At 41.5% G+C, this 25,309-nt stretch overlaps 1 non-coding gene across 1 annotated transcript; it reads left to right on the top strand.

The window, feature by feature from the left end:
• Nucleotides 1-23,220: 23,220 nt before the first annotated feature.
• On the top strand, nt 23,221-23,302 carry TRNAQ-UUG (transfer RNA glutamine (anticodon UUG)). The gene has a single exon. It is a non-coding gene; the product is annotated as a tRNA-Gln (tRNA).
• The last annotated feature ends 2,007 nt before the right edge of the window (nt 23,303-25,309 follow it).

The following is a 25,309-nucleotide window of genomic DNA, read 5'->3' as shown; positions in this document are numbered from 1 at the left end:
TTGACAAAAATTACATTCAGACTGCTTTTATTTATTTATTTTTTTAAAAAAGGTCCGTTCAGACTAACAGAAAACAGAGGGTTGCATATGTCTTTTTCAAACGAGTGTTTTTGTTTTCTTTGTAAATACCCAGAAGTGGGATGAGTAGACCCTGTGGTACTTCTTTTTTTAGGTTTTTGAGGAAACTCCCTACTGTTTGCCAGAGTGCCTGCACCAATTTACATTCTCACCAACAGTGCAAGACGGTGCCTTTTTCTCTACATTCTCACAAACACTTGTTATTTATCCTTTTGACTTGAGCCATCTGAAGGGTATAAGGTGATAATTCATTGTGATTCCGATTTGCATTTTCCTGGTGATTAGTGATGTTGAGCATCTTTTCATGTGTCTGTTGGCCAGCCATATGTTGTCCTTGGCAAAATGTCTATTCAATTTCTCTGCCTGTATTTGGCTCGGATTGTTTGTTTGGCATTGAGCTGTGTGTTTTTTTAAATCTATATTTTGGATATTAACCCCTTATCAGATTTATCATTTGCAAATAGCTTCTCCCATTCAGTAGGTTGCCTTTTATTTTTGTATATGTTTTCCTTTGCCGTACAAAATCTTTTGGTTTGGTATAGTCCTAATTGTTTCTGCTTTTTGTTCCTCTTACCTGAGGAGACCCATTCAGAAAAATGTTGCTAAGGCCCATGTCCACAAGTTTGCTCCCTATGTTTTTTTTAGGAGTTTTATAGTTTAAAGTCTTACACTTGGTCTTTAATCCATTTTGAGCTTGTGTATAGGGAAATAAAGTGTTCCATTCTTTGGCATACAGCTGTCCACTTTGCCCAATACCATACGTTGAAGAGACTTTTTCCTCATTGTATGTTCTTGCCTCCTTTGTCAGAGATTAATTGACCATATAAGTGTGAGTTTATTTCTGGGCTGTCTCTCCTGTTCCATTGATCTCTGTGTCTTTTTTTGTGCCCATTCCATAATGTTTTGATTACTGTAACTTTGTATTATCGTTTGAAACCTGGGATCTTGATTCCTCTAGCTTTGTTCTTCTTTCTCATGATTGCTTTGGCTATTCAGAGTCTCTTGAGGTTCCTTACAAATTTTAGGATTATTTTTCCTAGATGTGTGAAAAAGAGTATTTGAATAGGGATTACATTAAATCTGTGAATTGCTTTGGGTAGTATGGACATTTTAACAATATTCTTCGAATCCATGAACATAGAGCATCTTTGTGGTTGTTAATGTTGTCTTCACTTTCTTTCATCAATGTCTTACAGTTTTCAGAGTACAGGTTTTCACCTCCTTAATTAAATTTATTCCTAGATATTTTGTTCTTTCTCATGCAATCGTATTAGAATCGCTTTCTACGTTTCTATTTTGTTCTTAGTGTACAGAAATGCAACAGATTTCTATATATTAATTTTGTATCCTGCAACTTTACTGAATTCACTTATTCTGATAGTTTTTTTTTTTTTGGTGGAGTCTTTAGGATTTTCTATAGATAGTATCATGTCATTTGCAAACTGACAGTTTTACTTACCCCTCAGATGCCTTTTTTTTCTTCTTCTTGTCTGATTGCTGTGGCTAAAACTTCCAGCACTGTGTTGCTTAACGGTGGTGAGAGTGGACATTCTTGCCTTGTTTCTGATCTTAGAGGAAAAGCTTGCAGGTTTTCACCATTGAGTATGATGTTAGCAGTGTATTTGTCATATATTTCCTGATTATATTGAGGGGTATTCCTTCTATATCCACTTTTTTGAAAGTTTTAATCATGAATGGATGTTCAGTTTTGTCATGCTTTTTCTGCATCTATTGAAATGATCAGATGATTTTGATCCTTCATTTTACTGATGTGGTGTATCATGTATCGTTGGGTAAAAGTTTATCAATTTGGTGTATCTGTTCAAAGAACCAGTTCTCAGCTTCATTGATTTTTGCTGATATTTTTAAGTCGCCCTTACATGTGATCTTTAGTATTTGCTTCCATCTACCAATTTTGGGCTTTGTTCTTCTTTTTCTATTCCTTTTAGGTGGAAGGCTAGATTGAGTTTTGTACTGTTTCTTAAGGTAGGCCTGGATCTATAAACATCTCTCTTAGAACTGCTTTTGCTGTATCCCAAAGATTTTGAAATGTAGTGTTTCCATTTTCATTTGTCTCCAGGTATTTATTTCTTCTTTCATTTCTTTTTTGACCCATTTGCTGCTAAGTAGCATTGTGTTTAGTCTCCATGTGTCTTTCCTCCAGTTCCTTTCTTGTAATTGATTTCTAGTTTTGTATTGTGGTCAGAAATGATGCTTGATGTGCTGTCAGTTTTCTTAAATTTCTTCAAACTTGTTGTGTGGCCTAATGTGATTTATCTTGGAAAATCTTCCATGTGCAGGTGAAAAAAATTTGTATTCTGTTTTGGGGATGAAATGTTCTGAATATATTTGCTAAGCCCATCTGGTCTAACGTGTCAATCAAAGCCACTGTTTCTCTATGGATTTTTCTGTCTAGATGAACTATCCATGGATGTAAATGGGGTGTTAAAGTCCCCTGCTCTTACTGCATTACTGTCAACTTCTCCATTTATGTCTTAATATTTGCTTTACGTATTCAGGTGCTCCTATGTGGGTGCATATTTACAACTGTTAGGTACTCTTGTTGAATTGATCTCTTTATCATTATGTAATGCTCCTTATTGCTTATACAGCCTTTGTTTTAAAGTCTGTTTTGTCTGATAGAAGTACTGCCTCCTCAGCTTTTGTTTGTTTGGTTTTTTTCCCCTTTGTGTGGAATATCTTTTTCCATCCCTTCAGTTTTCATCTATATGTGTCTAGGTGTGAAGTGAGTCTTTGTAAGTAGCATATAGATGGGTTTTTAAAAAGTTCATTCTGCCACACTATATCTTTTGATTGGAGCATTTAAGCTGTGTTTAAAGTAATTATTGATATGTATACTGCCATTGTGTTAATTGTTTCCTGGCTGTTCTTGGAGTTCTCCTCTCCTCCTTCTTGTTCTCTTTCCTTGGGATTGGCTTTCTTTAGTGTTCAGCTTGACTCTCTTTCTCTCCATTTTTTTTTTTTCAACGTTTATTTATTTTTCGGACAGAGAGAGACAGAGCATGAACGGGGGAAGGGCAGAGAGAGAGGGAGACACAGAATCGGAAACAGGCTCCAGGCTCTGAGCCATCAGCCCAGAGCCCAACGCGGGGCTCGAACTCATGGACCGCGAGATCGTGACCTGGCTGAAGTCAGACGCTTAACCGACTGCGCCACCCAGGCGCCCCATCTTTCTCTCCATTTTTTGTGCATCTCTTTAACATCCTTTATATATGGCAGTTGATACTAAGGTGATGATCACTTAAGTTCAAACACATTCTACAATAACTACTTTAAAATTTTTTTTTAATGTTTTTATTGATTTTTGAGACAGAGAGAGACAGAGCATGAGCAGGGGAGGGGCAGAGAGAGAGGGACACACAGAATCCGAAGCAGGCTCCAGGTTCTGAGCTGTCAGCACAGAGCCCGATGCAGGGCTCGAACTCACCGAGTGTGAGATCATGACCTGAGTTGAAGTCAGACGCCCAACCGACTGAGCCACCCAGGCACCCCTACAATGACTACTTTTTAAACTCTTCCCTCCACATTTTGTGTATATGATGTCATATTTTACATCTCTTTATTTTGTACATCCTTTGACTAATTTTTGTAGATGTAAATGATTATACTACTTTTATGTGTAACCTTCGTACGAGCTTTATAAGTGATCTAAGTGATCTACTAAGTGATTTTCCTGCTGTATGTTTTTCCTTTCATATGCTTCTTCCACTGATGACCTTTTCTTTCCACTTTGAAGAAGTCCCTTTAACATTTCTTGTAGGACTGGTTTAGTGGTGACAAACTCCTTTAACTTTTGTTTGGGAAACTATTTCTTCTTCAGGATGATAAACTTGCTGGAGAGAATATTCTTGCTTTATGATTTTTCTTTCAACACGTTGAAAATTTCATGCCATTCCCTTCTGGCCTGACAGTTTCTGCTGAAAAATCATTCTGTGGCCTTATGACGATTTCCTTGTACATAGGTGTTTGCTTTCTCTTGTTTTTTTAAGATTTTATTTTTGGCCACTTTAATTATTTATGTCTTGTTGTGGGCTGTTTTGAATTTATCTTGTTTGGTACTCTCTATGCTTCCTCGACCTTGATGTCTCTTTCTTTCCCAAATTCGGAACGTTTTTAGCTATTATTCATTCAAGTAAGTTTTTTGCCCCTTTATCTTTGCCTTCTCCTTCTGGGGCCCCTAGTATGCAAATGTCTTGAAGTTGTCACAGAAGTTACCCTATTCTCATGTTTAAAAAATATTTTTTCTTTTTGCTGCTCAGCTTGATTGTTTTCCATTACCTTGTCTTCCAGCTCATTGACTCATTCTTCTGCCCCCTCTAATCTTCTGTGGATTTCCTCCAGTGTATTTTTCACTTCAGTCATTGTATTCTTCAGAACTGTCATACCAGTTCCGACTGGTAACTTTTTATATTTTCTATCTTTGTTGAAGTTCTCAGTGGATTCACTCTTCTCTTAAGTCCAGTGAGTATCTTTAATTCCATTACTTTGAACTCCTTTTTAAAAAAAATTTTAATGTTTATTTATATTAGAGGGAGAGAGACAGTGCGTGAGCAGGGCAGGGACAGAGAGAGAGACAGAGACAGAATCTGACATAGGCTACAGGCTCTGAGCTGTCAGCATAAGACCAGCACGGGGCTCACACTCACCACCTGTGAGATCATGACCTGAGCCCAAGTCGGATACTCAACCGACTGAACCACCCAGACGTCCCTCCATTACTTTGAACTCTTTATCAGGTAGAGTTTTTCCTTCGGTTTTGTTTAACTCTTTTAATGTAGCTTTATCTTGTTTCACTTAGAAAGTATCCCTCTGTCTCCTCATTTTGTCTGATTCTCTTTGCCTCTGTATATTGGGTTAGGTCATCTATGCCTCTGGGTCTTGAAAGTAGGGGCCTTATGGAGAAGGCACCCTGTGGTGGTTTGTAGTGAAATCTCCCCCGGTCACCAGAATGAGGCACTGTGGGCATGTCCCCTGTGTGGGCTGCATTTCTGTTGTGCCTTCCTGTTGAGCATTAGCCACAACTGCTGCTGGCACTCTTATGGGCAGGGCTTATCTCCCATGTGGCTGGGCTCAGCCCTACTGCAGTCACTGTGCCTGTGCTTGCGGGTGGGGCCAGCCCTCAACCTGGCTGTGTGCAATGATTGGTCACAACCACTGCAGATGCACCGGTGAGGAGGGCCTGCCCCAGGCATGGCTAGGTGAGAGGCCTGGCAGTAGCTACTCTGGGCAACACTGGTGGTCGGGCTAGCTCCCCACCTCCCTAGGGCAGGCGTTGCTTTTGGAGGGGCATCAGTCCTGGCTGGGGCTGCCCATTGCGTCTTGTGGGGCAATAGTCACTTTGGAGAAATTCTGGTCTCAACTGAGGGTGCCTGCCAGGGGCGGCAGGGTGGGAACAAGCTGGGGTGGGGAGATTGTATGAGATGGGTTTGCAGGGGAATGCTGGGGTGGGGCAAACAGTGCTGCCAAGGGAGATGGAGAGTGTCAGAAGTGGCTTCTGCAGGCATCTGGGTATCTAGGTGAAAGGAGGCCACGTGTCAGCACTTCTGTTTCTGGAAAAATCTTCTATAGATCCTCGTCTCTCTGGCACATATCCTAAGATTGCCAATAAATCTCCTTCACACGTAACGCTGGTGCTTTTCAAGCTTCTATTCCTGTGCTGGGTCTCCTGCCGTTGCCGGCTCTTTAAAAGCAGGGACTTGATTTCTCATAGCCCTGTGCCCTCCTGGAGTGAAGCCCCACCGATTTTCAAAGTCAGGCACTGATTTCCAGAATCAGTGTGTGCTGCTTACCTGTCTGGGGTCTGGTCCCCTTGTTCCTCTGTGGTTGTGGTCTCCCTCTTACTTGTTAGCAGCCATACCTGTGGTCTGGTTCCCTTCCTGCCTTTCCCGGTGTGGCCTTGTCTTTACGACTTCAGCGGTGGAGAACTTTTCCTGCCTGCCTTCAGGTCATCTTCAGAGCGAGCTACGATACCCGCAGGGGTCGCCTCTGTGTGTGGGAAGCGGTACATTCTGGATCCTTCTACTCTGCCGTCTTTTCTCTCTCCTCAATTTCTTATTCTCCTTTCTTTAGTATAAAGAAGAGTTAGCATGCTTTTTTTCACTTGACTGTATATCCTAGAATGCCTTCCACCTCCGTAGGGAGGTCTTCCTCGGTCCTTTTGACAGCAGCAACGGATCCATTTTGTTGCTGAACCATAGTGCAAACCTCTCCCTTTGGCCATTTACGTAGTTTAAAGTATGTTGCACTCATCAATAATACCGCGCTGACTAAACGTGTACATTTTTTGGAATTGATGGGTATGTACCTCCAGTGCCAATTCCTACGAGAGTTGTTGGATCAGAGCATAAATGTATATGTAGTTTTATTAGTTATCTCCTGATATCCCTCCACAGAGGTTACGCCATTTTGCTGTCCCTCTAGAAGTGTTTGAGAGCACCTGTTTCCCCACACCTCACCAATATATGTATTATCAAGGTTTGGAATTATTAATTAGCATTGTTCTTATTATCAGTGAAGTTAAAGTCACCTTTTCACCTATTTAAGAGCCTTTTTTGTATCTTTTTATGATTTTTCTATTCATACCTTTTGCATATTTTCTATTCAGTTTTGGTCCTTTATTCCTCTACTTTAAAACGATTCGTTTATTCATATTGATTCTTGAGTTGTGACATATGTGGGAAATATTTTCTTTCCATGTCATTTACCCTTTTGCTCTGCTTTTGGTCTGATTTTCCTATGCAATGCGTTTTATACTTATGTATTTAAATATATATCAGTCTTTTTTTTTTTATGGCATCCAGACTTTGAGTCTTTATTAGAAAGTCTTTTTCTATGCCCAGATTATCTAGGAATTCATCCGTGTTGTCTTCTACCATGGTATAGTTTTCTTTTGTTAAAGTGGATCTCATGTTTAAAAAATATTTCTACTAAGGTATAATTTATATATAACGAACTGCTCAGTTCTTCAGTGTATTATTCTCTCAGCTCTGATGAATGCAATCAAGGCATAGAACATGTCCATCACCCTCCCTTTTCAAAAATGTCAGAATTGCTTTGTGATCTGAAGTCTCTCCCTGCCTATGCCTGTTTTTGCCCTCTCCCCTTGCCGGGCATTCCCCCCAATAAAGCTCTTGTATGTTTAATTTGGTTTCTGTGTTTTGGAGGACTAAAATGGACACAGGTGGTAACAGAAGTGGAATGTGGAAACAGGTGCCTGGGGACCCATGGGGGGACATTGCATTTCTCTTCCCTCAGCCATGGGTTCTGCGGGGCTAAAGGTCCTGTTCCCACTGGGCATGTGCTCTTGCCAGGACACAAAGCTGATCACCTGCCTCTGTCACTGGGACACTTTGAGCTGCTCACATCCTAATCCTTCTCCTAGTGAGAAGCGGAGCCCTCATCTTAGCAGGAATATTGACCCCAGTCGTCAGAAGATCTCAGAGCTGCTTTCACAAAATAGGGGCAGGGAGGAATATGTGTGGGAACTCTTTTTTTTTTTTAATGTTTATTTTTGAGAGAGAGGGAAGAGAGAGAGAGAGAGAAAGGGAGACACAGAATCTGAAGGAGGCTCCAAGCTCTGAGCTGTCATCACACTTCCCGATGTGGGGCTCGACTTCACGAACTCACGAGCCATGAGATCATGACCTGAGCTGAAGTTGGATGCTTAATCGACGACAGACTCACTCTTCGTGCCCACTACGGGATTTGTCTAATAGGCAGCTTTGACTTGGGGACTTGTTACCATGCTGGTCAGAAGTTTGTGGACTGGTGCTCTTCCTACATAACCCTTCCTTCCCTCTTCCTGTTGACAAGTGTTGGACCTAAATTGCTGTCTGAAAGCACCTGCTGACTTCTGGTCACTCGCCCTTTATCCCTCACAGGTGCTTTCCCCAGTCATCACCTTGCATGCTCAACCCTGAGCCTGCAGCTCAGAGGACCTGACCTGGCACTTTGAGGTCACTGGAACTGACTACCTGATTCTCCTCTGTATTTAAAATTGCCCCTCCCATAGGGCCTGGAGGCAATGTCATTTTTTACTCTTTCATTCCTAAGCATAACTGTCCCTGTCTCCAACTTCCATGAGGATAATTAGCCTCCCTCCCCAGGCTCTTCAGTGATTCAGACAGACAGCTGACCAATCCCTAACACCAGATGGGTCAGCACCCCAGAGTAAATACAGTGCGAGCTCATACCGAGGCCCCAAATGAAGAAGCCATGTTGCACCATTCGTGGAGAGCTTTGCCCAGAGGGCTCAGTTACTCAGCAGAAGGCTCATGCTCTCTTACAGAAATTGCAAAAAAGCTCAGAGAAGCTATTTCCTAGAAATCAGGGTTCCTACATTATTCTTTCAGGAATCTGTGCAATTATGCCAAGTTAGGGGCCTACCCCAGGCTGATATACTTTTAATTACAAATATACAAAGGGTTTATATTCTTGAAGAGTATTGTATATATACAATACTATATACATACACACACACACACATACTTATATACCCACTCATAGACCTATAAACACATATATGTAATTGTTACACATGTAATTCATGTATGTATAATTTACATAATTGCATAGAAAATACCCCATATACAATATAGAATGACTGCTCTATAGAAATTTTACAAACATCCTCTTTCTTTTGTTCTCTTCATATCCTAACAGGAGAATATCAGACACTTTACAAGGGCGATAATACGGTCTGACTACTCAATCTGCAACCAGAAGGATAAAATGTATCTTCTTTCAACACTCCGCCCAGACACATTCTCAGAATATATAGAGAAGGTATTGGACTTAAAACGTAGTCACATTTTTGTGTTACAAATTTGAAAGCTTTGACTTTCAAATTTGCAAGACTCAAGGCATTACTCGAACCAAATTATGCCCCTTTTGGAAAGCAGGGAACACAGAGAAGGAACTAAAGCTGCTTTGCATAATACAGCTAGCTATTGGCCATATTGTGAGAGGGAGGTAACTTGGAAAGTGTGAGACAATTGGGAGACACATTCTCTTTCTCCTTTGAGATTTACACTATATTGTCTCAGAACTATTATTTCTCTGTGTTCTGCACTGAACTGTTGACAGAAGAGAGCGGGGTGTCTGAAAATTACAACTGCAGAGTCTATCCCTGAAGGATTGGGGGTGAAAATGGGTATCCCCCGAATATCCTGCCAAACCACATGCTCCAGCATTTCCACCTCATGCTCTCCGAGGTATGATTCCGGATCAGACTGTGGAAAGTGTGCCCCAAGTACAGGGCAGGGGGTTCTGGAGTCAGATCAATCCCTACTAGCAGAAGGCCTTGGTATTTTGGATGGAAGGCAGCGGGGATAGGAGGTGAGTAGGAGATCTAAATTAGGAGTTGGGGGCGGGGGCCTTCATAAGGAGTTTAATTTCCTGGGCACATAGTTGTTGTTTTTTTTTTTTAATTTTTTTTTTCAACATTTATTTATTTTTGGGACAGAGAGAGACAGAGCATGAACGGGGGAGGGGGAGAGAGAGAGGGAGACACAGAATCGGAAACAGGCTCCAGGCTCTGAGCCATCAGCCCAGAGCCTGACGCGGGGCTCGAACTCACGGGCCGCGAGATCGTGACCTGGCTGAAGTCGACGCTTAACCGACTGCGCCACCCAGGTGCCCCTGGGCACATAGTTTTAATCATACCCCTTCTACACTGAATTCCTTTGGGTTTCTTCCAAATCCTTCCGTGTAGTCTGATCTACCTGGAGGATATTGTGGGGTGGTTTCTTGGCGGACAACGAGGTCAACCTTCCCCTGGTGCCTGAGGAGAGGGAAGTGGAGCTGTAGGCAGGGGGTGGGGGTAAGGAGGGATGCCCCCAGGACAGTCAGGGACAGGGCTGAAGAACTACTCACAGGAGAGTTAGCAGATAGAAACTCTGACTTCCTGATATTTACCAGGAAACAAGAGAACCGAGTCTGGAGGCTGTCAGTAGTGGTCTGCACAGGGTGAGGAACACCAGTTGGAGACCGTGAGCCAAAGAACGGAGCTGTTGACTATAGTACTCTGCACGATTGTCCTATGACACTAAGCAGGTCTGCCTGTGCCATGTTTTGCTGTGGGACAAAAAGAGGCCCAGAATGTTACAATATTCTGAGGTTGCTTTATAAGAACTGCCTCCCTGGAAGGAAGGAGAGAACACCTCCGACGGTTGGGCGGTCCCACAGACAGATTGTCTTACCACATCAAAACATAGAACTTCTTTTCTTAATGATTATGACCTTAGATCCCTTCAGAGTGTCCCCTGGTTTCAGCAGAGGAGAAAGATAACACTGAGATAAAGCAAACAGACGCTATGCTACCCCATAAGGAAAAGGTGGCCCCTGTAATTCTAAGTCAGCAAACTTGAAAAGGGCTCTTTGAAAAAGCAATTAACATGTCTTTGAAAAAGCTTACACTGTCAGCCAAGTAAGTCACTAGGGATCTATTTTATTTCTAGTCGTTTATCTCTTTCTCTAACCACTCACTACTCTTATCTACTCAAACTGCTATATTATTTTAGAGGGGCCAATTTCTTCCTCTCAAGTAGCAATCTCTTTCTATAGCTCCTAGACGAGTGTTAAGTGTGAGTAGCAGGGACACTGTGAAGAATTGTCTGTATTAATTTGAGGATATTTATGAAAAAATAATAGAATGCATATGATCTAGTATTAAGCCACAAGATTAAAAGCAGAAACATGTCGCCACCTTTACCTATCTGGAAGCTGTCAATAACTATTTGTGGTACTGAATTAAGAAATAGTCAAAATTTTAAGTAAAAAGCTGATAGTGTAAAATTTACTTCGGGCAGTGTTAACAATTATTTTTTATTCGACCAATATGAATGAAATGCACAGCGGAATCAAGGGGCTGGGCCTCTTCTTGTAGGAGTATTCGAAATAGATGGGGGTCAACAGTTCTTTTCACATAAGATGTATTAGCTGTCAGCACAGAGCCCAACAAGGGGCTCGAACTCACAGACCATGAGGTCATGATCTGAGCCAAAGTCAGATGCTTAACAACTAAGCCACCCAGGTGCCCCTAATTATTGCAGTTTTAAAAATCCTATTTTATCGGGGAGCCAGAGTGACTCAGTTGGTTATGCATCCAACTCTTGATTTCAATTTAGGTCATGAGCCCAGAGTCATGGAATTGAGTCCCTGGGTGTGGAGCCTGCTTAAGATTCTCTCTCTCCCCCTCTCTCTCTGCCCATCTTACATACTCGTGCTTTTGTGCTTGCACTCTAAAAAAAAAAAAAAAAAAAAAAGTCATGGGGCGCTTGGTGGCTCAGTCAGTTGAGTGCCTAACTTCAGCTCAAGGTCATCATCTCACAGTCTGTGAGTTTCAGCCCTGAATTGGGCTCTGTGCTGATGGCTCAGAGCCTGGAGCCTGCTTCAGATTCTGTGTCTCTTCTCTCCCTCTCTCTCTGTTCCTCCCCTGCTTGTGTTTTTTCTCTGTCTCTCTCAAAAATAAATAAATAAACTTAAAACAATAAAAAGAATCATATTTCATCAATTCTGTTTTTAAGTGGCAGAGCCTGATGTGGGGCTCGAACTCATGGACTGTGAGATTATGACCTCAGCCATCTGAAACCGAGAGTCAGATGCTTAACCTACTGAGCCACCTGGCGTTCCCATATATTTCATCAGTTCTAACATACATGTTTTTTCCCAGTTTAAGACCTCTTAGCATCAACAGTATTCATTGATCCCTGTTGACCTCCTACAACCTGCTGTAGCTGGCATGTACTGGACATGCAGGTAAACCTGGGCATCACTATTCACATTATCTCTTAAACAGAGTTAGGTACGTTGTTGGAAAGATACATATCGAGTTTAGTAAATTTACCATTGTAACCACTTTTAACTGTACAGTTCAGTGGCATTAGGTGCATTTGTATTGTTGTATAACCCTCACCACCATCCATCTCCAGGACTTTTTCATCATGCCAAACTGAAACGCTCTCCATTAAGCACTAATCCCGTTTTCATCTCCTTCCCACCCTGGTAAGCACTGTCCACCTCCTTTCTGAATTTTGACTCATCTAGGTAACTCATCTAAATGGCTTCATACAGTATTGGCCCTTTTGTGACTGGCTTATTTCACTTAGCATAATGTCTTAAGGTTAATCCATGTTATAGCATTTGTCACAAGTTCCTCCCTTTCTAAGGCTGAATGAAATTCCATTATGTGTATATATCACATTTTGTTTATCCATTCATCCCCTGGTGATTTACAATGCTTCTTAAAAAGCAGCTTGACTGAGATATGATTGACATACAGTAAACTCAGCACGTTTCAAGTATACTCTTTCTCCTCCTCTGCACACACACGTACATCCATAAAGCCATCACCACTGTATGGCATTACAAAAAGGTACAAGGGGGGCGCCTGGGTGGCTCAGTCGGTTGAGCATCCGACTTCGGCTCAGGTCATGATCTCGAGGTTCGTGAGTTCGAGCCCCGCATCAGGCTCTGGGCTGATGGCTCAGAGCCTGGAGCCTGCTTCCAATTCTGTGTCTCCCTCTCTCTCTCTGCCCCTCCCCCATTCATGCTTTGTCTCTCTCTGTCTCAAAAATAAATAAACATTAAAAAAAATTTTTTTAAAAAAAAGGTACAAGGGCATAGATCACATATTAGAGAAGCAAATGTTCATTGTTGGAGGAATGACCAAAATCTGATATTTTCTTGCAAGGTACCAACAAAATATTTTGTTTATTTTTTTTATAGAATCTTTTTTTTTTTTTTTTTTTTACTGTTTAAGAGTGAGCATGAATAGGGGAGGGGCAGAGAGGGAGGGTAGAGACCAGCTGTAGTGGGCTCCATGCTGAGAGCAGCGAGCTCAGTGCGGGGCTCCAACTCATGACCTGTGAGATCATGACCTGAGCCGAAGTCAGAGGCTCAACCGACTGAGCCAGCCAGGTGCCCCATGTGAGAGATTAGAAAGAGGATTAGCTATAAGGCCATAACAACTTGTTATAGACACTTTCCTAGGCCGAGCACTGCACCCAAAAGCAGGAAGAATTGCCCAATTCTTCAGAACAAGTTTCAAAGCAATGACTTGTGTGACTGATTCATGCATCATTATTGAGCCATCATTAAGGAGTTGATCAGTCATCTTTTAGGAGCTTCCTATGGATTTTGAACAGAAGTTGCTCAATTTCCAGAGACAAGTGATTGAGTTGGGCCCCAAACTAAAACTACAAATGTAGTCAACTGCGAAATGCTACCTAAACCCTGCAGTTCTTCAACAGCCTCAAAAATTATACTGTCAATGTTAACGGTTCCAGGGAAGGCAAGACGCTGAGCACTGGCATTTGAGCCTAAGTAAGTGTGAAGGAGCTCTTTAAGCAAAAACATTCTAAATGACCAGAAGGCTCTGTGTCTGGCTTTCATGGCAGCCTTTGTTCTTCCTCGGTGGGTCATCAAATAACAAGAGATCCTATGACCAACAGTATCTTCGATTCAAAGAAATGTCGTAATTAGGAAAAGACATGAAAAGTAGCTTCAAGCTTCTAAGTGAGACATTTCTGGTGGTCATCTCCTTCTTGTGATGCATGGGTCTCCTTAGCCCTCAGTCTCAGGAGGACACAGGCAGAGCCAATGCGGGATGATGGGATTGCACCTGGTCTAAAGGTCCACCTGTTCCACCACACCTACATAGTCCTATTTACATAGTACTACTAGTCCAAGCTGATATATTTAAATACATTTTTTTAAATGTTTACTTTTGAGAGGGGGAGAGAGACAGGGTGTGAGTGGGGGAGGGGCAGAGAGAGAGAGGAAGACACAGAATCTGAAGCAGGCTTCAGGCTCTGAGCTGTCAGCACAGAGCCCAATACGGGTGCTCAAAGGCCAACCGCGAGACCATGACCTAAGCAGAAGTCGTCCACTTAACCCGACTGAGCCACCCAGGCGCCCCATACATTTAAATAAATTTAAATGATCGCTTCAGACTTGACTTGAATTTCCCGTGGTCTTAATCCGTTCCTTTTCACGGGGATTTTTTGCCTGCCTTGTCTAGGCAGAGGAAAACAGTGGTTCACCAGAAATGATCAGGGCGCTTGTGACAGAGACTTCCATGTTTATTTTGCACAGGTACAAAGAAGCATTGCCTGAGAACTGGATTTGGCATGTTGTGTGAAGTAAGAGGAGTAAAGTTAAACAACCGGCTCTTCATACCTTTCAGCTACCGAATAAAAGAGCTCAGTCTCTCTCACACACCAATGTATGCTTAACTGCCTCCCTTCTCATTGCTGGGTTTTATGCATAGCGCTCGAGAAAGGTGGAAGGTGTGTAGTTCTATTGAACCCTTCTCCATTCTGTGACAACTGTGCCATAGAGAGTGCGAAGTAGCAAATTGCCTGCAGAAAAGTGGTCTTGATAAGATCAGTTCAGCGAAGAAAAAGAAAATACGCGATTGAACTTATCAGATTCTACTTTTTGAAAATAATCCACACTGCGTTTTATTGATTGAGCCTCTATGACTGTGAAGTCATTGGGCCTTGTTAATATGCAAAACTCTAGGAAATAGTTGGTTTGTTTTTTTATCCTTTCCCACCCTCTCCTCCCCTACACCGCCACTCTGGAGACCAGGAAACTAAGCCTCAGAGGAGTTAAGCAACTTGTCCAGGATCTCACAGCTGTGAAGTGGGGACTGGGTGGTGATTGATGGTTGTTTTATTGCCATAAAGTAGACATATAACATTATATTATTTTCAGGTGTACACCATGATGATTGAAATTTGCATATATTGTGAAATTGTCACCAGAATAAACCTAGTAAACTCCTGCCACCTCACATAGTTACAATTCGTTTCCCCAGTGGTTAGAACTTTTAAGAACTCCCCTCTTAGCAGCTTTCAAATATACAGTACAATGTTATTAACTCCAGTCCCCAGGCTGTATATTACATCCCTGTGACTTATAAGGGGAAGTTTCTACCTGTTGACCACCCTCACCCCTTTCTCCCACCCTATACCTCTTGCCTGTGGCAACCACCAATCTATTCTTTGTACTCAAGAGTTGTTTTTTTGTTTGTTTATTCAAATTCCACATATAAGTGAGATCATACAGTGTTTGTTTTTCTCTGACTTATTTCGCTTAATATAATGCCCTCAGGTTCCATCTGTGTTTTTACAAATAGCAAGCTTTCCTTTTTTATGGCTGAATGATCTTACGTTGTAGATAGATAGTAGGCATTTTTCTTTTTAAAATTGAAGTGTAATTGACATACAATGTTATGTTTCAGGTGTAGGACATAGTAATTTGGCAATTCTATATATTACACAGTGCTCACCCTAAGCGCAGTTACCACCTGTCACTATACAAAGTTAGTACAATATTGGGGCGCCTGGGTGGCTCGGTCGGTTAAGCGTCTGACTTCAGCCCGGGTCACGATCTCGCGGTCCGTGAGTTTGAGCCCCGCATCGGGCTCTGGGCTGATGGCTCAGAGCCTGGAGCCTGCTTCCGATTGTGTGTCTCCCTCTCTCTCTGCCCCTCCCTCGTTCATGCTCTGTCTCTCTCTCTGTCTCAAAAATAAATAAACGTTAAAAAAAAATTTTTTTTAAACAAAGTTACTACAATATTATTAACTGTATTCCCCATGCTGTACTTTACATCCCGTGACTGACTTAGTTTTACAACTGGACATTTATACCTCTTAATCCGTTTCACCTATTTTGCCATTCCCACAACCCTCTAGAAACCACTAGTTTATTCACTACGCTTAGGAAACTGTTTCTGGCGTGCGTGTGTGTGTGTGTGTGTGTTATAGGTTCCACATATAAGTGCAATTGTATGGCATTTGTCTTTTTTGTGTGTCTGATTTGTTTCACTTAACATAATACCTTCTAGTGCATCCATGTTGTCACAAATGGCAAGATCTCATTCTTTTTACAGTTGAGTAATATTCCATTGTGTGTATAGATACTGTATCTTCCTTACTCATTCATCTATTGATGGACGTTTCGGTTGCTTCCATATATCGGCTATTTTAATTAGTGCTGCAGTAAACATAGGGAGATATATATATATATATATATGTATATATATATATGTGTATATATATATACATATATATATATATATATATATGTATATATATATATATATATATGTATATATATCTCTTTTTGAATTAGTGTTTACATTTTCTTTGGGTAAATTCCCAGCAGTGGAATTATTGGATCATATGGCATTTTTATTTTTGTTTTTTTAAGGAACCTCGATACTGTCTCCCAGTGGCTACATCAATTTACATTCCCACCAACACAGCATGAAGATTTCCCTTTCACTGCATCCTTGTTAACTCTTATTTTTTCTGGACTTTTTTTATTATTATTTTAGGGAGAGAACATGTACATGAGCTGGGGAGAGGCAAAGGGGGAGAGACAGAATCTGAGGCGGGCTTCATTCTCAGTGCAGAGTCTGACTTAGAGCTTGATTCCATGGCCGTGGGATCATGACCTGAGCCAAAGAGTCGGACACTCAATCAGCTGAGCCCACCCAGATGTCCCTCTTGTCTTTTTGGTATTAGCCATTCTGACATGTGTGGGGTGATATCTCATTGTGGTTTTGATTAACATTTCCCGTTGATTAAAGATGTTGAGCATCTTTTCATGTGTCTGTTGGCCATCTCTATGTCTTCTATAGAAAAATGTCTATTCAGGAGCTCAGCCTCTTTTTTAATCAGATTGTTTTTTCATGTTGAATTGTAGTACTTGTTTACATGTTTTGGATATTAACCCTTGTTAGATATATCATTTGCAAATAGCTTCTCCCATTCGGCAGATTGTCTTTCCATTTTGTTGATGGTTTCTTTCATTGTGCAAAAGCTTTTTATTTTGGTGTAGTTGTAGTAAACTACAACTTTTGCTTTAGTTTCCCTTGCCTGAGGTGACATATCTAGAAAAATGTTGCTAGGCCGATGTCCAAGAGATCACTGCCTATGTTTTTTCCGAGGAGTTTCATGATTTCAAGTCTCACATTTAGGTCTTGATTCTACCTTCTGTTTGTGTATAGTGTAAGAAAACGGTCCAGTTTTATTCTTTTCTAGCTGTCCAGTTTTCCCAGCACCATTTTTTAAAGTGACTATCTTTTCCCCAGTGTATATTCTTGCCTCTTTTGTCATAGATTAATTGACCATATAAGTGTGGGTTTATTTCTGGGCACTGTCTTCTGTTCCATTGATCTACGTGTCTGGTTTTGTGCTAGTACTACACTGTTTTGATGACTATAGCTTTGTAGTATACCTTGAAATCTGGGATTGTGGTACTTCAAGCTTTGTTTTTCTTTCTCAAGCTTACTTTGGCTTTCATGGTTCTATATAACTTTAGGATTATTTATTCTAGTTCTGTTAAAAATACTACTGGTATTTTGATAGGAATTGCATTAAATATATAGATTGCTTTGGCTAGTATGTACATTTTAACAATATCAATTCTTTAAGTCCATGAGCATGGTATATCTTTCCATTTATTTGTGTTGTTTTCAATTTCTTTCATCAGTGTCTTAATTTTTTAAAATATTTTTAACGTTTTTTATTTATTAATGAGAGACAGAGAAACAGAGTGTGAGCAGGGGAGGGGCAGAGAGAGGGGGACACACAGAATCCGAATCAGGCTCCACACTCTGAGCTGTCAGCACAGAGCCTGATGCAGGGCTCGAACTCACCAACTGTGAGATCATGACCTGAGCCGAAGTCGGTCGCTTAACCAACTGAGCCACCCAGGCACCCCAGTGTCTTCCAGTTTTAAGAACAGAGTTCTTTCACCTCCCTGGCTAAATTTATTTCTAGGTATTTTATTATTTTTCATCCAATTATAAATGGGATTATTTTTTATTTTTTAAAGGTTGATTGAGAGAGTGTATGCGCAATTGGGGGGGGTGGGTGCAGAGAGAAAATACCAAGCAGGCTTCTAGCTGTCAGCATGGAGCCTAATGCAGGGTTCAGTCTCACAAACCATGAGATCAGGACCTGAGCTGAAACCAGGAGTTGGACGCTTAACCAACTAAGCAACCCAGGCACCTCTATAAATGGGATTATTTTTAAAATTTGTCTCTCTGCTACTTTGTTATTAGTGTGTGGAAATGCAACCAATTTCTATATATTAACCCTGAAACTTTGCTAAATTCATTTGTTAGTTCTAATAGTTTTTTGGTGGAATCTTTAGGGTTTTCTATATATAGTATCATGTCATCTGCAAATAGAGAATATTGCATCCTTACCAGTTTAGATGCCTTTCTTGTTTTCTTGCTTAATTGCTCTGGCCAGGACTTTGAATACTATGTTGAATACAAGTGATAAGAGTGTAAATTCTTATCTTGTTCCTGATGTCAGAGGAAAAGCTTTTAGCTTTTCACTATTGAATATGTTAGGTGTGGGTTTGTCATATATGGCTTTAACTATGTTGCACTATATTCCTCTAAACCCACTTTGTTGGGAATTCTTTTTTTGAATGTATATCTCATTTGGTTTATTCATCTCTTTTGGGGGGGCTATTTTTTATTTTATTTTTTATTTTTTAAAATGTACATCCAAATTAGTTGGCATACAGTGCAACAATGATTTCAGGAGTGGATTCCCTAGTGCCCCTTATCCATTTAGCCCATCCCCCCTCCCACAACCCCTCCAAGTAGCCCTCAGTTTGTTCTCCATATTTATGAGTCTCTTCTGTTTTGTCCCCCTCCCTGTTTTTATATGATTTTTGTTTCCCTTCCCCTTATGTTCATCTGTTTTGTCTCTTAAAGTCCTCATATGAGTGAAGGCATATGATTTTTGTCTTTCTCTGACTAATTTCACTTAGCATAATACCCTCCAGTTCCATCCACTTAGTTACAAATGGCAAGATTTCATTCTTTTTGATTGCCAAGTAATACTCCATTGTATATATATATATATATATATATATATATATATATATATACACCACATCTTCTTTATCCATTCATCCATTGTTGAACATTTGGGCTCTTTCCATATTTTGGCTATTGTTGATAGTGCTACTATAAACATGGGGATGCATGTGTCCCTTCAAAACAGCACACCTTTATCCCGTGGATAAATGCCTGGTAGTGCAATGGCTGAGTCATAGAGTAGTTCTATTGTTAGTTTTTTGAGGAACCTCCATACTGTTTTCCAGAGTGGCTGCACCAGCTTGCATTCCCACCGACAATGCAAAAGAGATCCTCTTTCTCCGCATCCTCGCCAACATCTGGTGTTGCCTGAGTTGTTAATGTTAGCCATTCTGACAGGTGTAAGGTGGTATCTCATTGTGGTTTTGATTTGTATTTCCCTGATGATGAGTGATGTGGAGCATTTTTTCATGTGTCGGTTGGCCATCTGGATGTCTTCTTTGGAGAAGTGTCTATTCATATCTTTTGCCCATTTCTTCACTGGATTATTTGTTTTTGGGGTGTTGAGTTTGATAAGTGCTCTGTAGATTTTGTATATTAACCCTTTATCTGATATGTCATTTGCAAATATCTTCTCCCATTCTGTCGGTTGCCTTTTAGTTTTGCTGATTGTTTCCTTCGCTGTGCAGAAGCTTTTTATTTTGATAAGGTCCCAGTAGTTCATTTTTGCTTTTATTTCCCTTGCCTCCAGAAGTGTTGAGTAAGAAGTTGCTGTGGCCAAGATCAAAGAGGTTTTTGCCTGGTTTCTCCTCAAGGATTTTGATGGCTTCCTGTCTTACATTGAGGTCTTTCATCCATGTTGGGAATTTTTATCAGAAAAGTTGAATTTTATCAAATACTTTTTTGGTATCTATTGAGATGATCTATGATATTTATCCTTCATTTTGTTATTTGGTGTATCAAAGTGATTGATTTGCAGATACTGAATCATTTTTGTATCCCTGGAACTTGATCGTGTAATGTGATTCTCTTAAAGTATTGTTGAATTTTGTTTGCTAATATTTTGTTGAGGATTTTTGCATCTGTGTTCATCATGGATATTGGCCTGTAACTTTTTCTTGTAATGTCCTTGTCTCATTTTAATGTCACAGTAATGCTGGACTCATAAATGAATTTGGAAGTGTTTCCTGCTCTTCTAACTTTGGGATAGTGTGAGGAAAAAAAGTATTCTTCAAATGCTGAGTAGAATTCATCAGGGAAACCATCTAGTCCTGGACTTTTGTTTCTTGGGAAGCTTTTGATCACTGATTCAGTCTCCTCACTAGTAATTGGTCTGTTCAGATTTTCTATTTCTTCCTAATTCAGTCTTAGTGGGTTTTATTTTTCTTGGAATTTATTCATTCCTTCTGGGTTGTTTAAATTGTTCATGTATAATTGTTCATAGTACTTATCAGATATTAGCTGAATTTGTTTACCAATATTTGCTTGCCAAATAGCTTGCCTCACAACTGCACGAAGATATTCAGTAATTTAAAGTATATATCGTTTCCATTTTGTTCCATTTTATCCATTCTATTCCACCCACATTATTGGCTACAAATACAAGTCACAATCATAGATACTGGAGATACATAATGAGTAAGATACAGTCTTTATTTGCAAGAAGGTGGCAGGCCAAATGAGCAAGGTTGCGGGGTATAAGTTCAGAGATTAAATGACTATCTAGACCACATTGTGACAGGTGCTAAAAGAGGCTGAAGTTTTAAATTGGACAATCGTGGTTTTAAGCCTTCTCCTTATAAAACAAAAAGAAAAATTAATAGACACAAATATCAGGTCTCAGCCTAGATATTACCTCTTTCAGGGGCCTTCTCTGACCCACATATTTGCAACCAAAAAACCTATCAAAGCACCTTACACAAATCTAATACCTGATTGTATTCTCCACTTGTCTGTTAAATTCCATGAGGTAAAGGCCTACATTCGGTTCACCAAGAATATCCTTGCATCCACCACAGGTTGAATGAACGATAAATGTCAGCTTTGTGAGGATATCATTTTAAAAATACAGCACCTGGGGGCACCTGGGTGGCTCAGTCAGTTGGGCGTCCGACTTCGGCTCAGGTCACGATCTCACGGCCCGTGAGTTCGAGCCCTGCGTCGGGCTCTGTGCTGACTGCTCAGAGCCTGGAGCCTGTTTCGGATTCTGTGTCTCCCTCTCTCTCTGACCCTCCCCTGCTCATGCTCTGTCTCTCTCTGTCTCAAAAACAAATAAATGTTAAAAAAAATTTTTTAAAAATGAATTTTAAAATATAGCACCTGTTTCCCTTGAATATCTTTTCCCCCCAAAGAACTTATTACTTTAAATTTAGATTTTTAAATGTTTGGAAGTGGCAAAACTCATTTTTAAAATGAAAAACCTATTAAAAATGTCACAGGGGTGCCTGGGTGGCTCGCTCAATTAAGTGTCTGACTTTGGCTCAGGTCACAATCTCACGGTTCGTGAGTTCAAGCCCCATAACAGGCTTTCTGCTGTCAGCACGGAGCCCCCTTCGGATCCTCAGTTCCCAACCACCCCCCCACCCCCGCCCGTCCTCTGCCCCTCCCCCACTGGTTCTTTTTTTTCCTCTCCCTCTCTGACAAAGTAAATAATAAAATTAAAAAAAAAAAAAAACTTGCAGCTTAAAAAAAAAAACATGTTCTGACGACACACTGTAGATGATCATAATTTGTTTTCTGACATTGGGAATATTTATTTTGGGGCCGGTAAATATTTATCTAGCATGACAGACATAGTGGTTGGGTGCTTTTATGATACCTGCAGATGAGGGAGTTGAAAAAATGAGCTGCCCTCTGTCCTGGGAGTAGTGAATGGTGCTTTCCGAGGCAGTATCTTTGAATCAAGAAAACCTGGGAGTTAAGTCTGAAGGAGCCTGATGGCTGAGTGAAGGTGACTGGATTCTATTCTCTAAGCCCATGCAAAGGGAAGTTCCTGGGGATCTTTTTTTAGCAGGGAGTTGCATGGGGCAGAGTTGTGCTTCAGGGAGAGGATCTGAAGGCAGGCCAAGCTGTACCGGGGGCAGAGGAGTAAGAGGCTGTGGCTGCAAAGAGCCTGACTCACGGTAAGAAAGGACAAGGATGGAGAGCTAATCAAGGAGGAATCCAAGGGCCTTGGCAATCCGCTGAAAGACAGTTTTGCTCACTGTTGTCTCTGTGCTCAGCGCCCAGCAATAATCAGTAATTGCTCCGGACGTGCTTTACTGAACGCGTCAATTCATGCAGGTGGGAAGGAAAGAGGAAGAGCCTGAGATGTAATTGAAAAGCCTGGCCTGGGTGCCTCAGGGGACAGTGGTGTTGGCAGAGGTTTGGAACTAGAGGGCTGGAGCAGGAACGGGAGGGAAGGTGGTGGATTCGGAGGGGGGCGACTGGTGTGGCCGTCGGCCCCTCTCTCCTCCCTGTGCTGTCCTTCCTGTGACCCGTACGTCTGTCACTTCTGTCTGCTTCCCCAAGTTCTATCATAGCATCTTTTTGGTGTTTGGAGGGGTTTTTGTTTAAGAAATTTATGGGTCCTTTCATGCTCCCTGGAAAAATCCTATCATCTTTGGACAGAAACTACCTTGGGAGCTCAAGAAGACCAGATGCTCAGTAAATGGGGAGAGGCGTTCTGTTCAAGTGATTTTTTTTCTCATGTTCCTCAGGTTAAGGAGAAAACTTAAAAAAAATTCTTGGGTGAAATACTTGTAAAAAGAAATCTACCTTCCTTTGAAAGCAGATGGTTGACGTTACTGGTGATATAAATTACTTAAAACGTGTGAATAAGAAAAAACAATGGGCAACATACTCTTGCGATGATGACAGAGTCCTCTGAGGGCATTCTTTAACAAGCCCATCCAGGGGTGATGGTCTAGGGCAGAGCTTCTCACCCTTTACACTGTTGATATTTGGGGCAGGATAATTTCTTATTTCGGAGTCTGTCCTGTGCCCTGTAGGGCCTCAACTCGCAAGATGCTAACCCCGCACCCCACCCCACCCCCCCAGCTCCCAGAGTTGCTGAGTTGTGACCAAAAAAGGTCTCCACATAATACCAAATGTCCCCTGGGAGGCAAAAGCTCTCCTGGTTGAGAACCACTAATTTAGAAAAACGAGTATTTGTTTGGCTTCCCTATTTCCTATTAGTTAAGGTCTCAGACTCCATAAATTTCCCTGGTATTTCCAGGTCTTTTCTGTAGAGAGGCAAATAATTTCTATTCACTAAATGATCCTAGGGCCGCCTGGGTGGTTCAGTTGGTTAAGCGTCTGACTTTGGCTCAGGTGATCTCAGGGTTCGTGGGTTCAAGCCCCACCTCGGGCTTTGTGCTGACAGCTCAGAGCCTGCAGCCTGCTTCAGATTCTGTGTCTCCCTCTCTCTGTGCCTCCTCCACTCGTGCTCCGTGTGTCTGTCTCTCTCTCTCTCAAAAATAAATAATAAAACATGAAAAAAATTAAAAAAGAGAGATCCCAAATGTTATGATTTTTGTATCACCTTGGAGTGTTGACCAGTTTTGTATCTAAACTAGAAACTTTATTCTAACATTGCTTTATAAATGTCTACAAATCGTTTCTCAAGATGCTCTTTGAGCCAGATGTACCTTCTTCCTTCTCCTCTGTCTTAGATTATCTAATTGAGTAACATTTTGGTGCCTGTTCAGTGTATACTTGTGGAGAGTCATATTTTTAACTTTTATGAAAGTTATTCAAAGTTTTCAAGTTTTGTGAAAGTGATCGACTTTTCCTTTCCTGGCTGGTGTGACCTGGGGTCACCATCGTGAACTTCAGGTCCTAAGGCTGCTAGTTTTCAGATTTGGTTTTCAAGTCTCCTCAGATCTATCTCTGTGATACTTTAAAATTTTTCCTGTCTCTGTCTATTCTGTCTTCTTATCCCCATTGTCACCGACATGGCTAGGCCCTTTTCATTTGCACATGGACTTCTCTTCCCAGAATCCTCCCAGCTGGCCCCTCACTTCTAGTCCTTTCCTCCTTCCTTCCTCCTTTGGGGAGCTCTGCTGGCAGATAAGGATTCTTGAACCATCCAGGCATGCTGCTCCCAAGACAAAGAGGCCAGGGAGCAGGATCAGAGAAGTTCTGTGTTGAAAGAGCTGGTCTTCCAGATTCAGGGGTACGGGTTTAGGGTTCAGGCTTAGGGTTAGAGTTTCAACACAGGAAACTGAGGCCTAGAGAAGCCAAGTAGCTGTAAAGTCACACAGTGAGGGAGAGGAATATTTTGTTACAGAGGTTGGTAATCAGTTTGAATGCTCCCTGGACAGTCCCTGGAAGTTGACTTGATGCATAAACCCCAGATATCACCCTGTTCCCCATTTGTTTCCATTGCAAAGGACAGAGCAGAAAATGGTTCCATTAATGGGTATGGAGAATGGGGTGCCAATTAATCCAAGCTTTTCTGGCCTCCATCACCACCTTCTATGTATGTGTTTATTTGGGGATTAGTCCCCTGCCTGCTTTAACCCCACAAAGGCCTGCCTTCCTTATTCTGCCACTCATCTAACTGTATAGCAGGTTCTTCCTGATGCTTCCGCACTGGGCTCTGTTTGCCTGTCACGGTGTGTTTCTGCTAGCCCTCCGGACTCACCAGGTACTTCTGTCTCCCTTCACAAATACCAGCTTCTAACCTCTCCTGCTTTTTGGCTTTCTCACAGAACCAACACGTGAGTAAGTCCCTTAGTTAAAAAAATTTTTCCCAGGAGTATAAGTGGATCAGGTTGGTTGTTAGACCCGCTCTATCTCTGCATGATGGCATGGATGACACGGATGTATGGCATTGTGGATGGGAGCTTGACCAGAGCTCATGAGAATACACGCTTCCCCCATGACCTGAAGGTAGGGTGTGCCCATGGACACTTTCATAAGCCACACGGTAAAAGGGAAGAGTATCCCCTGCTTTCCCAAAGTTTCTGTGAAGCCACTTTGCTTTTTGAAAGACCTACGTTAGTAGAGTAGCAGCTTTTTATTTTTTTAATTAATTTTTTTAGCAAAAGTGAAACTCCCCTTTGGATTTAACGGATGCTAACGTCAGTCTTTTGTGAAAGTGAAGTGAGTGTAGTCTGAGGAAAGCAGGGGATCCCTGCATCTTACTTAAATAGCACCTGAAGGGGCGCCTGGGTGGCTCAGTCAGTTAAGCGTCCGACTTTGGCTCAGGTCATGATCTCGCGGTCCGTGAGTTTGAGCCCCTCGTCGGGCTCTGGGCTGATGGCTCAGAGCCTGGAGCCTGTTTCCGATTCTGTGTCTCCCTCTCTCTCTGCCCCTCCCCCGTTCATGCTCTGTCTCTCTCTGTCCCAAAAATAAATAAACGTTGAAAAAAAAA

The sequence above is a fragment of the Prionailurus viverrinus genome, chromosome B3, assembly GCF_022837055.1.
Source record: "Prionailurus viverrinus isolate Anna chromosome B3, UM_Priviv_1.0, whole genome shotgun sequence".
NCBI lineage: Eukaryota > Metazoa > Chordata > Mammalia > Carnivora > Felidae > Prionailurus > Prionailurus viverrinus.
Note: the sequence above shows the minus strand (reverse complement) of the source record. Positions and strands in the feature narration are given on the sequence as shown.